General features: G+C 41.3%; 1 long non-coding RNA gene across 6 annotated transcripts in view; it reads left to right on the top strand.

The window, feature by feature from the left end:
• Positions 1-13,311: 13,311 nt before the first annotated feature.
• LOC140684668 (uncharacterized) overlaps positions 13,312-14,335 on the top strand; it is a 26,671-nt gene continuing 25,647 nt past the window's right edge. For 5 of the 6 annotated variants that reach the window (XR_012057276.1, XR_012057275.1, XR_012057273.1 and 2 more), the window contains exon 1: positions 13,312-14,335. This exon is cut by the window's right edge. This is a non-coding gene — a long non-coding RNA (uncharacterized lncRNA). The other variant, XR_012057272.1, reaches the window with a different exon arrangement.

Genomic DNA, 14,335 nt, shown 5'->3' with positions numbered 1-14,335 from the left:
GGCTGTGCCCAGCAAGGTGCTAAACGCCCATTATTCCCTGGCCCACCAAGTATTTTAACACAGCCAGAACTTTTAAAAACCTAGGCCCAGTGACTTCGATTAGATTACTCACACTAGTACAGTTAAACAAAGGCTCCACTTGGTTGGGGCCACAGTAATCATCACCTTGATTTGAGGCTCCCACCAAATCCTTTGCAAAATAGCATCACTTTCAGCTTCCACCTTGGCTTGGAGCTGCTGCTGCCCTCTCTGTGAGCAGGGCAGGGTGCTGTTTGGAGAAGTCACTCTGCCAATCCCCTTGTTGTGTGTCCAAAGCATCAAGAAACTGCACCCTGTGCTCCTGCCATCCTTGGTGGACATGCCATCCCTTTTAGGCTGCTAGTACAAATCGTGCTTCTCCCTTCTAATGCTATGATTCATGTCAGCCATTAGCCTCAAATAAATGAATGGGCTGAAAGAAAATTAAAACCAAATCACGCTTCTGTCAAAGGGAAGTCTTGTTGACAAGCAGGGCCTCTATTGCCAGAATTAGTCATCTGGGTCTGCCTTTTGCACCAGAGACTAAGAAAACCAGAGGATGATTAATTGGGCAGGACCAGGAGGATATTACCCCTCCCCTACAGCTAGCCAGTGGGGGCAGTTTCTAAATCACACCATGAGGGCAATGGTTACATCACCGAGCACTACGACTACTGCTGCTTCACTTTCACCACCATTTTATGTGGTGCTGGGGTGTTCTTCACCATCCAAACATATCCTTTTACTGTGATTTTCTTTACCTTATCTTGCAAGCCATGTAGAGCTGGGTCTATTGCCTTTTAAAGCTGCTTAAAATAATTTCTATCTAGAATATAACATAGTTTTATGCAAAATAATTTTTAAAAAAATTTTTGTCTGTAAAATAAGTGCAAATATAATAATATATAATTTTAACAAAAAAAAAAATCAGGCTCTTTCCTGTAGACTCAATCCAGTACGTGTGTAACATGTTTGAACACTGGAGCAAACTTGATGCAATGCTGCCCTTCTTAATTCATTTGAGTCATTGTCATTTTAGACTATACCAAAGTCATTTCATGAAACACATCATGCTTCATGGGTTAATCCTGATTTAGCTGTGATGCTTTGCTTTTGGGTATTATCTAAATTGTTTTGCCCATCTCTTCTTCATTCATTTTGTCTGTCATGAATATCATTCTACATGGATTTCACTCATACATTTATTTGTATTTAAATTATGCATCTCTTTAAGGAGATAGACCCATCAAGTGATACAATACCTGATGGCACAAAGAATGAGGCATTGTTTACTTTTGCATAAAAAGCCATGAAGATGGAGCACACAGTTTATAGGATACTAATGAATTATTTGGATGGTTGATCTTAAGTCAGACTCAATCCAGCTAAGCTTGGTAGCCAATGCATTTGAAATGTAATGGATAATAGTCCAAGAGCCAAATACATTGCAGGTCTACCTTGCATGGGTTGACCCCTATTGACAACCTTACTGAGGCACCTTTGCTCTGAGTGGCTGAGGAAATACCTCATCACAGGCTCACAGGCTGCCTTCTTGCCCCTGCAGGGACAGAGGCTGGCCTTGGACAAGGCTCTAGGCCTTGGACACTCCTTCCGGGGGGACAGAGAGCACCTGAGTCTCTGGGGTCACAACCTGGCATGTTTCATGAGCACTGAATGAATTCACTGGAATGAAAGTCACCTTGGGCTGAGGAGCCTGTTGCAACTCTTTCAGGAAGAACGAGTACTCCCACAGTGCAGTTGGAAACCCCACACTCCCACAGACTCCCTGTGACTCAGGGAAAAGGAGGAGGGAGCAGAACCCTTAGAGTAAGGACTACCTCACAGCACTAAATGCACTGATCTTGTGTTGTTTATATTTCTGAATTAATTGCAGTAAATAAGGAGCACCATAGTGTGTAAAACTCAAGTGAAGGAGATGAGAATCAAACCCAGGCAGAGCAGAGAAGCTGCAATGCAGGAGCCAGTTCTCCCTGTGCAACCTTTAAGGTATATTAGGGCTAAAACCTCCTTTGTGCTAGCATTGATGTTTATTTGCTTTTATATCAGCTCTGAATTTTGCTTATTGTCACCAGTAAAGAGTCCAGAATAGGGATATCCTGGGTTGAAACATTACTGTGGCATACAATGCCTCCTCCTCATTTGAAAGTAGAGATATAACTCTGTATGTCATTAACTAAGACAATAATAAATTAATACAATAGCCAAGTAATAGTGCTGTAATGCTTTCGTGTATGAATTGGAATGTGAATACTGAGCTTTTCATTTCATGGTTGAAAAATACATGAGTTGACCCAAATATTAATTCCTGTATTTCAATCATTTACATATTATGGGTCAATAATAATTTCTTGCACAAATGACTTTTCAAATGAGAAGCAGTATATTGGAATGGCCTATCATATTTACAAACATCTCATTGTTATCCTAACTTAGCACTTAGTATTTAAAACCTACTGGACATGATATTGTTTGCCAAATACAATACAAAACTAGGTAATCTAAAATTCAGATACTATTTTCTTTAATCCATAATTTATAATATTCATAAACCATGGAGTGGCAGGCCTCTGCTCCTGGCAGGCCCACACCCACACTTTGGAATGGGCATCATTTTCCAGCAACAGTTTAGGAGACCTGACACTTCTTTCTGCTCTTTCCTGACCTTAAAAATCTCATCCCTTTGAGCAGCAATCCCTCTGAAGATCCAGCACTGTCAGAAGAACTAATGGTGAGAGGTTTGAGTTTATTACATCCCAGTATTTCTTTACAGCATGCAATGACATCCAACAAAATGCCTAGGATGTCTTTTTTCAATTACTTTGCAAAGCTAAAATAGTATAAATAATCTTGAGTTTTGCTTACTGGTATTGAACTTAGTCCATCATTTTGGGCTCACATTGTTTCATCATATTCTATGCCTTTATTAGCCAGCACATCCCAGCAGAAACCTTTTGTCTTAGAGTAAATGTGTTCAAGTGTTCAAGTACTGAATTAATCAGGGACTAGTGCAACATATATATGCTGCCCAGCAAGATGAATTTACACATCTGCCTTTTCCCCTAATTATAATTCCAGAGGTTGAATGTCAACAGCATATGGGTATATCCTCAAAGAGGCATGCAAACACACACATACAGGCACACACACTGTACATTAATCTCTCTTGGCTTATCTGTTGCTGTCTTTAATTTGTATACTTCAAAATTGAGTGGTGAGGTCATTTATTAGACTGTTTCTGTGAATTTTATGTAGTGATAAGAAAGCAGTAACATGCAATTTGTTTTTAGAGGACTCACTTTTGTAAGTATGATCTAATGTTTTCTTCCTTTAACTGAACAGTGAGGAAGAGGTGATTTCAGAGCTAACTAAGAGTTAACTGGCTACGTTTCAACTGTCACCATTGTCTTAAATCTACATAGAGAGAGGAGAGAGCCAGAGAGGTGTAAGTACAGCAGGATGCTGGGAAAAAAACATTTGTAAGTAGAAATTTCTCCTCAGAGCAAATTTTTCCAGTTTGTCTTGATTTTTTCTTTCCCTATTTTTTAAACACAACGTGTGATGGAGACGATTGTTATTATCCAAAGGACCTGACTTGCTGGCTCACTGCATCTCTGTTTATGAAATGCCATAACAAAAGTGAGCTCACGCTTGTGTGCTTCCAATGCGTGATGTTCCTGTGTGCCAGATGGGCACTTTCATGACTGTATGAGCGTGGATTATTTCATTTCCTACATCTGGGACTCCAAATGGCTGCACAGAATGCCACAGGAGAGAGGAACAGATCTTCAGCTGGGGAAACCTACCTTCACAGGGGAACCAACTACATCAGAGGGGATGAGACAGAAAAGCCCCGAGTGATATCTGAAAGTTCACATAAATCAAGGCCATAAGGGAAACCTTTAGAACCAGGAACAAGACAAAAATAAACAATAAGTAATGTTGGATGTCAGCTGTGCAGAGTGGGGAGGGAAAATAAACCATAAGCAGTTTCTTGTCTGGCCACAGAAGATGTGTTTGGAATGCTGTTTTGTATTTCAGCTCAGAAACTCTGCTGTGACCTTCAGATATTGCTGGGTATTACAAGTTCTACAGATAGCCAGAGAGAAATATTCCAAGGAGAGATGGCATATACTGTGCCATGCTAGTTAATGTTGTGAGTGTATTGCTCACAGCCCCTTCCCAAACTGTGACCAGGCAGCCTTGGTAAAACAGTGTGGAATCCTACAGTAATAGTCAGGAATGCTAGTTAGTCATAATGCTATTGCAGGATTTGGGATAATTAGTTGTTTGTTTGTAGCATAAGAGTGCTTTCTTTTCTTTTCTTTTCTTTTTTTTTTTTTTTTTAAGCTCAAAACGACGAGAGCAGATCCTCAGTATAGTGAGGATCTGGCTCACTACACTTTTGCAGAGTATGTTCCATTTCAGAGCCAGCAAACAGGAGGAGATGGGGAGAAGAATTAGCTGTAGCAGAAAAAAATCTAGTTAAGTCAGTGACTTTGTTAAGATGAAAGAGAGCAAACCCCCAAAAGAGAACAAATGAAAAAAGTAATGAGCAAAAAGAAACTAAGAGTTTGTGACACAAAGTAAGAAAAATAAACAGCAGTTGATTTAACTATTTTGCATAAGATATTTACAAACCACAGCATATTACTGTTTGCTTTATGCATTTTCACATCCTGCTCAGTTTAAAGCAGTAATTTTCTGCAAGGACAACAGAGGGAAAAAAATGCTTTACACTGCTTATATTAATTACATTTTTTCATTACCCGTCATGTTTTCTACAGGCTTGTGTATTATTACTGTAAAATGTAATGAAACAGAAAAAGAAAAAAAAGAATGGACTTCTGGGAAATTTTCCAATTCTTGAAATGCAATGTTAATTGAGTGCTATTTTTAGGTCATCACAGATAGAACTGAACCCATTGCCATCAGAGCACAGAATGGGGACAGCCCAGGTGCAACACAAACTGGGTGAGGGAATCAGTTTCTACTAATGGAGAAAAAGAGAGAAACTAACTTGCCAGAGGGGTGGGTTCATGGCAGTTTGTATTTCTTGATGTGAAGTTCTCAAAGCAGAAATTAAAGGGAAGGGTGCAGAGCTGGCAGGAATCCAGGACCCACCAAGCCCAGCCATGGTCACTCCTGAAGGAGACCCACTGACTTCTGAATCAGGAGGGCAGAGTAAATGAGAGGATCTGTCTGGTTTTGTGGCTGACTTTCAGCTCTGGGAGGGAGGGCACTCTGAAAGCCAACATGAAATAAAGTCTCCCAAAATGTATCAGAAATCCCTTTAATTTATAGATCTCTTAAAAGGCTGCCAAAAAATCAATTATTTTAATTTGTATATAGTGCAGCCATGGACTGATTCAAGTTCTGTTGAAGTATTTTTAAACAGTCATTGCACAAAGGCATCCTCTTTCCCATATGCAAAAAGAAATGAATTGAAAATCAGAATTTCTCACAATCATTTTGATTGGAAGAATAGTGCAATTCACGTGGGATTCTGCAAGCAAATCTGACTCCCCTCACTCAGTCTGTTAACTGGACACCTTTACTGTCAAGTCCCAAGAATCAGTGTAGCTCTACCACTACCTTCATTATCTGCCTTCTCTCCCAAAGAGTGTATGGAAACTGAGCCCATAACAGGGGAAATAGTTACTGGCACTTGGGAGTGGCTGGAGGCTCCCTTTGAAACAGAAGTGGAAAATCGTCAGTGTGCACATACCAAGGCCAAAATAATAGAATCACAGAATCTGCTGGGTTGGAAGGATCATCAAATCCAACTCCTGACTCTGCACAGGACATCCCCAAGAGTCACACCCTGTGCCTGAGAGTGTTGTCCAAACGCTTCTTGAGGTCTGTCAGGCTGGTTCTGTGACCATTGCCCTGGGGAGCTGTTTCAGTGCCTGGCCACCCAGTCAACCTCTGGGTGAAGAGACTTCTCCTCTCATGAAACAACTTGAGACCATTCCCTCAGGTCCTGTCACTGATCGCCACGGCACAGAGGTCAGTGCCTGCCACTCTTCTTCCCCTCATGAGGAAGTTGTGACTGCAGTGAGGTCTGCCCTCAGTCTCCTCTTGCCCAGGCTGACCTCAGCTGCTCTTCATATGACTTTCCCTCCAGACATTTCACCATCTTCATAGCTCTCCTTCGCATGATCTCTAATAGTTTTATCTCCTTTTATATTGTGGTGCCCAGAGCTGTACACATCAGTCAAAGTGTGGCCACACCAGTGACCTCTGTGAAAGAGGAGAGAGCACCCCACTTGCAGGAAGCCAATCTCCACAAAGCTGTTCATTCTCTCTATAGCACTGCACTGCTATAAAAGCAAGAGCCTCGCCCAAACATTTCGGCAGCTGTTCTAGATGGCAGTGTAGCATGTTTTGGAACTACCAAGATTAACCAAAGCAGCTTTCTACCTGCTTTGGCCCCATGTCAGAAAACAGTCATGATCAGGTGGTAGAATTACTAAGCCAGTTCTCTTTGGTTTAGTGTTAGTGGAAATCTGCTAACCAGCCTTTAGGTATGAGACAACCCTCCACCCATTCTGACCCAGGTCATCAGAGACATTTATGGCAGTATCCTAAACAAAGACACTTAAGCACCCATATTCCCAAGAATTCCCATGGTCTGGGATCTTTTACCTTGGTACAAACAGTTTGCATTTTGGCCTTTTCTTTATTAGTTAGAAGTTTTGGGATTTTTCTATGGGTCTGTTAGTCACTTGAAGGTGCAGGCTCATCCATTTTCCAGTCTCAACTCAAGAATTCTGACTGTGCCCAAGTGCCACAAGAAATACAAGACATCAGTAGTGCTCCCTTAAGTGTGGCTCTCCTTGACCTATACAATAGCATGTGCATCAGGTACCCATCAAGAGCATGTCTTCACTTCTTGCCTATCTTGAATTCACTACTCTTCCCTTAAGTTACATAATCTGTGACTTAAGAAAAATACTCCCTCAGTGTATTTCACCTATTCTGCAGCAGATATGGCAATGGCATATAAGTGTTACGGATTTGCCTGGCAAGGCTTAGATGGATAAAAAAAAAGCAAAGCAAAACACAAACTGAAGAGTTGGTTTTCTCTCCAAACATTTCTAGTGCTAAGATAGAAGTGATAAGTCATAAATATAAGCCAGCATGATTTTCTCTCATCTGACACATTGAATTAAGGCTGTTGTGCTCAAAAACTTACAGCAAAATTGACAAACACTTCCTTTTAGGAATGCTGCATCAAAGGTATTAACAAGGCACACACTGCCCTGCACTCACACACAAGGTGTGTGAACTGTGATATTCTTGTTGCAAATCAAGAAAGAAATCCTGCTCCTTCTGACTCTGCTTTTCCTGCCTCCAGTGGTGGTGCCAGCATTTGGACTTCATTTAGTCAAACCAAGTGGCCCCAGCCTGTTGCAACCTCACCATGGGCCTTAGCTCATTATTGGCTTGTCAGCACTAATACTTCATCAAGACCAATCTCAAACCTGGCAGCTATCCCTACATTTGTATCTCACCATGACAGACCCCTTTTTACGTTTAGATTAGAGTTATTCCTCTTTGCTAGGAAATTGGTCTGGATCCACAGCCCTCCGACTGGGAGTCACAATATTTTTCCATAAAGGACCTAGTTTTGCTCTTTCAGAATGATTTGGTTTTCCTTAGCACCCGAAGTTGTTCTGATAGGCTGCAGTCCAACAACAGCAGGGCTCCTTTGCAGGCCAGAGAAGGTAAACTTTTTCTGTAGCAGGGTGACAGGAGCAAGTGGTGGAGAGTATAGAGGAAGCAAAGAGAGCCATGAAACCACAAAGTCGCCTGAAGCATGGGCAGCCTGACCCAAGCCAGCTGGATCCCACTACACCACCCTAGGGAATGGCTCCTATGTGAGCCAGCCCCTTCAGTGCTCCAGCTGCTGCAGAAAGGGCAATAAATTTGTTAATTCCAAGTAAAGTCATTGAATAAATCAGGAAGTCAGTATTCCAATGGCAATTCAGACTTGAGATAATGTCTTAAGAGACAAGCAGTCACTGGTTTCCATGGGAATTTTGCCATTTCTTTCACCAGGACTAGGATTTAATCTATGGGAGTTTTCATTTTTTTCAACTTGATTAGCTGGCCGCTGTCCTCTACTGAAAGACAGTCACAGTGCACCTGAAGAATTGTGGTAATAAGCTGGTCAAGGGATTTTGCAGGATGGATCTAAGGAGGCTGCAGTCATTTTACTGGATCAATAGGTGGGATTTCAACAGAGAGAAGGGGTTCAAATATCACTGAAAATTTAACTTCAATGTGTTTGTTTTCTGTTTTAGCTGTGTTGGGAATGGCCTATAGATTCAAATTGTGACTCAGAGCAGGAGAAATGAGGAGCCATTAATTCCTGCTAAAAAAATGCTATTCCAGGCCGTAGCCCTAACATAAATGAGTTTGGCATGTTCAGAGTGGACCATCACTTCCATTATGACATCAATGGATATAAATGCAGCTTTGGTCATATGAGGCCTCATGCTTGCAGACCATGCATCAAATGTTTATTATTTTTGTTATTATTAGTGCTTTCAAAGAGTTCAGTTGTCTTGATCCAAGGAAACAGTAGGCAGCAGTGCTTAAATATGTTTCAGGCTCTGGAATTTTCAAAAACCCTTGTGCTCGCAACTCCCAATGATAACATGGAGCCTAGAAGCTTTAAAAATCTGAAGTAGGTACTGATCTGTATTCAGGGGAGCTCATATATCTGTGAAAATCTGCCTCTAATTTATTCAGCAGCTTTGTCATTCTGGGTCATATTAGGGACCATGAACACTTCACCTGGCACTACCCTGCAAACTCTACTCCTTTGCACAGCTCTGGGTAAAACAGAAAGATGTATTATGGCTCTCAACTAAGAGGAAGATGCCATAAGCAATGATGTGTTAGCCAGGATGTTAGAAGATGCCATTGTATACATCAGATGCAGAACTCAGCTGGGGTGATTGCAGCTTCTGATTTAAAGGTTTTTGCAGCTTATGAAGCTTCCCACCCTTCTTATCAGCCTCTGAGTTGTCCCTGTTGAGGATCTGCACTGCTGCAGGTGAAGAAGCCCATCTAGACAGCATGGCCTGCATGCACAGGCTCAAAGGCTTTGCCTGCTACAGTATTGGCACCCAACTCACATCACAGCCAGGATGACTCAGATGCTAAACTGGCTGTCCATACTCACACATGAGCCTTTGAAAAGGCAATGTACGTGGACCAGCTCCTGAATACTTTTGTAGATATGCCAGCACATGACCTGTGTGGTCCACTTGCAGTCCTACTTAGACTAAATTTGCAAGTAGGCAGTGTTCTCACCCAAGAGGATGGACGTTTGTCATCTAGTTGATTAAATCTGTGTTAGCCAAGATGGTGTTCCCAGCCAAACAGTGAAATGTTTCTAAAGCATTCCAAAACAAATCCCAGAATGACTTATGCTGCACCCGCACAGAGTTGCTCTGACCCTGCACTCCTGCTGGTCTGGGAAGTAAGGTGGGCTTCAGAGCAATCAGCTCTGGGCATCAGGGATTTTGTAATAACAGAAAAAAGTGGCTAACTCTCCACTCCCTTTTCCTGGTTGTATGATGTGAAATGCTGCTGAAGCCAGCAGAGTTGCACTGCTATAAAACTCAGATACAACAGAGCAGGTAAATATCTCAATATATATAATATTTATAAAGTTCATAATGTCAATGCAAAGAGAGTTCAGAGCAGGACTGGCCTCTTGTATTTGCCTCAGTAGATTGCACTTTAGCACTGTTGTTTTCATCAGGTTTTTGTTACTTTGTCATTTTCGTGGGTATCATCAGAATAAAACTAATCTCCCAACTCCTCAAACCCAAGCATATCCCTCTAAGTTTTGGGATTCGGATAAAGAGTACCATGCTTAAATTATATCCTTTGCAATGGGGCACTTTGCAAAAAAGGCCTACCAAGTTCCCATCAGAAGAGTTAGTTGAAGACTGGGGGACTGGAAACACTGGCTGCAGCTAATTTCTCTTTTTCTATTTGTTAACCCACTTTGTCCAAACACTATGAACATTTGGTGCATTTAGTTTTAAATATGTCAAATTCTCCTTTAGGGAAAATTTTCAAAAACCTAAAATCATCTCTTAAGATCAAATTCATTGCCTGAGCTCAAAATTACTCTTCTCTACATAAATAAACCACACACACATAATTATATGCTTTGTCTGCACTGCAGGAATTGTCCTGGGATAGCACTGTGCTATCTGTGGAGCCCTGCTAAAAAGCCTGGCTTTCTGATAATGAGAGAGAGCTGCAAATATTAACACATCGTTGTGGGCAGTGGGAAGCAAGAATGATTATCCCAGAATATAACAAATCTAAAAATAAATTGCCTTCATTTTCACCTATTGCACACTGATGGGGGTAAAACAACTTTAATTAGTGTAACAGGACAATAGCAATGGAATTGGCTTGGTCACAAGATTTTTGCAGGATGACACTGATGGTATTACTATCCAACTTCAAAGATTTGGAAAGATATGGCTGCTAACACTGGAGAATAGAAACCTGTTTTTCATCAACTAGGCTGGCCTGACAAATTAAGTCTGTGGAGTCATTAGATTAAGATAAGAGCTTATCTCCTAGACTGACATTTATTCAGAGGTTTTTATGCTGCTCAGCTAGTAATTAGTGCAGTTGAATTTTTAACACTGCTTTCTCCAGTTATTTGACAAATTTGAAACATATACAGTTTCAATTAAAAAAAAAAAAACTAAAATCCAAGAATGCAATATTATTAGCTTGGAAAGGTTTTAACAAGGGTTGAGATGATGCTAAAAATCTTCAAGGAGGTTAGAAGTGCTTCTGCTGTTGACTCATTTCCATACACAGATTAAGAGGCTCCATAAACTAAATTTTTAGGCACTAAGCAGCAGATATCTGTAGCAAATCCCTAATTTCTTTCACACCCATCCATTTTGTAATTCTGCTGCTTTAGAGGGGCAGGAATATGGTGCAGGCTGTGGTCCTGCTCATTAACCCTTGTCTGCCTCCTTCAGCACTCAGATTAGGATTCAGGTGGGGGCAGTTTCAAAAGGAATCTTCTCTCATATGGCTGATTTAATGGGATATGGTTTATTTTTCCTGTCCTAATTTTCTTTTAATAACAGATGGATTGTTCCACAGTAAACCAATGCATTACTTTTGGACACATGTTTTTAAATTGCTTTAGACTAACAAGTATCCCTTTTTTTCAAACAGTTCATTTTGAGTAACTGAAGATCAGAATTGGATTAATAATTAGTGATTAAATGGATGACTATTTGTTTAGGAGCTTTGACAGGTTTGTTACAGTTATATCCTGTTGCGACATTTCTTTTGTCCAAAGTGCAGCCATTTCAGCATCTATGGTTGTTACCTTTAGAAAAACACAGACTCAAGGAATTCGTGGTAGTAAATTGTGGTTCATCCAACTGCTTTAGTTCTGTGATTACTGGCTTTCACAAAAACAACAACAAAAACGACCACTGGTTTACATTTTACTCCGTACTGCCCAGACCCTGAACTCTGTGGGCTCAAGGCCAGGTCCATCATCTGCAGAGGGTGACACATGGTCACTCACCTGCACTCCTGAGCTTGAGGCAGCAGTGGTAGAGCAGGACACAGGCCCTCAGGCTGCCTGGGACCGGGATCTGCATGCTGGTTTTCCATGTCCCTTTCTGTGGGTTTTCATGGCATTTATATAACCCCAAAGCATGACATGAGTTCTAGTATCTCGTAAGTACATCAGGTACTTATGAGTACTTATGGGTACTTATGACTTTCCATGGCTGGAATGGTATGAATGGGAAGTAAGGCATGAGGCAGGGAGTTATTTCAGATCTTCGTACAGCCAGGAATGAAACCCTGCTGCTCTCTACTTTCTGAGCAAGACTCTTAACCTAGACCTGCCCTGACTCCTGTTTCAATTCAGATGCTTTCAGCCCTCTGTGGCTGCTAAGGCCCTTGATGCTACCTATTGGAGACATGAAACCCTATATATTTTGTATATATTTAATATATGTGTAAAATTCAAGCTGTGTGGCAAACTCTGCCATTGGACATCCCACCATTCCTGGTCTGGGATGAGAGATCTCAGCTTGTGGTCAGGAGTGCCTAGAGGTAGAGATGGAGGCAATATTTTTGCTCATAAAATTGCTCATAAATGGAAAGAAATTTGCATCAAGCTAAACCACTTGCATCAATCCCCCAAAAGCTTGAAGTACTGTTTTGCTCTCTAAATTGTATCTGTTAATGCTGCCTCTGTTGTCAACCAGGTCAAAACTCCTGCATAATTCCTCATATACATCTCACTTCCCAGCAGAGAGAAACGAAACCCCTTTCTGGACCTTAGATGAGCATGAGGGAGAGACCCAATTTCTGATGCTTCTAGGGAGGAGCATGGCCTCAACAGAGGAAGAAGGAGGTATTTAAATTCAATCTTCCCAGGATTTGTGGCAGCAGCATCTCTATTTTCCTATATTATTTTACTTTCTTGTGTTGTGCACTGCTGTGTTGTGCATTGCTGCAGAAGCTGGATAGTGTCAGCTCTACACTGGCAAGCTTCATCTGTTGAGCCGTTAGATTAAAGGGGAAAAGTTGCCATCACCCAGACACACCAACAGAACCAAAGAAAGTCTTCACCTCTGAGACAAAACCCCAGCTATGTGAAACTATTAACATCTCCTTTTGATGGGCTGGAGATTACAGCATAGCAGTGTCTTGATGTTGTCTGTCACAGCTGTCTATCAACAGTGCTGGCTCATGGGGCAGTTCTCTGGCCCCACAGCCTTTTCAGACCTACCCTGCTGCCACCATCCTCGTGTAGCTCCATGAGACATAGCACTGACTTGCCCTTTTGCCTTCAGCCAACAATTTAAAGACGATTGCTGCTTGATGGTGTACGCAAATAAATTAATAGTTCTGGCCGAAGTGTCTTGAGTCTGAGACCTTCACTGGCCCCACACAAAGCCAAGGATTGACAGAAGCACTAGCAAAAGAGAAGTCCAAACAGGTCAAGGAAAGGGGCATTGCAGACTAATAAAGCCTGTTACTACACGGAGAACTTTGTTCAACTTCTGATGCCAGAAAGACAGCCTAGACTGGCAGGTAAATCTCCCTGAAAATAGCAGAAATCAAGGTTTGACCAAGGTTAGATGGTTAGACCAACCATATTTATCCCAGGTTACTTAGTAATTATGGAAATACTGCAAAAAGAGAATTGGAGATTTTACAGATGGAAGTAACAACAGTAATAACAGTACAACAATGCTTTATTCTGCCCTCCATTTTTCAGTGTCCTGCTCTCAGTGTAATGGTTGCTCTTCAGCATTTGGGCAAGGTCAGACAGGTGAGAGAGAATTTTTTCTGAAGTTTCTAGTGTCCCTAATAAATTTTTTAAATTATAGTAAAGGGCAATAACTTTTTTTAACTAGCAAATACATTTTTAGTGTCAACAGAAAATGGTGCCTGTGAATTTGGATGTTACTCTGATTTTTTATGATTGCTTTTGGCTTCTATATTTGGTGCAAGGGGTAGCCATGTCCCAGAAAAAAATATGCTTGCCCTTTTTAACCGAATTCCATAGGCTGAAATTTATCCATGGTAAATGTTTTACAGTACAGTAAATTATGCAGGATGTTCTACACAAACATCCTTTACTCTCAGAAATTAAGATGAGCACTCAGTAGCACAAGTACATGGTATAGCCATCCAATTGTTTGTGTTTCCCCCAGGAATTCAACACTTTTCACAAATAACTACACTTTACAGTTCTATTACACAAGTGCTGTGACCCCACAGGACAACCACAAAGGTAGGGTGAACACCTCTCGTTCTGTTTTATAGGTACTTAGCACTTAGGAAATGCAAGCTCAAGGCAGGCTGTGAGGAACATCTTCTCTTACAGAAGTCTTTCTGGAAAGCCAATGTAAATTATTTGCTCAAATATTAGTGGTAAGTCAAGCGGTCAGTGGCCAATGCAGCCATTGGGTTGGCGGCTTCCCTTGCTCCATGGTAAAGTCCTTCTGCAATAGCCCAGCCTCTCCCTGGTTTGTTTTTCTGTTTCATGTTATGCATTAAACCCTTTGCTATGACATGCCATTGCCAGTGTGCCAAATCCTGAGCAAATCACATCCTCTGTTCTTCTGTTGCAGATTTGTGAGATAATCTATTATAGATTAATCATTTCAGTCTTGTGGTGCAATGTCAAAAATAAACTGGGGTTATGAAGCTGGAGGGGAGCCACTTGGGGGTCGTGTGCTCTCACTGACGCTCCTTATTT

The sequence above is a fragment of the Taeniopygia guttata genome, chromosome 8, assembly GCF_048771995.1.
Source record: "Taeniopygia guttata chromosome 8, bTaeGut7.mat, whole genome shotgun sequence".
NCBI lineage: Eukaryota > Metazoa > Chordata > Aves > Passeriformes > Estrildidae > Taeniopygia > Taeniopygia guttata.
The sequence above is the reverse complement of the archived record's forward strand: the minus strand, read 5'-3'. Positions and strand labels throughout refer to the sequence as shown.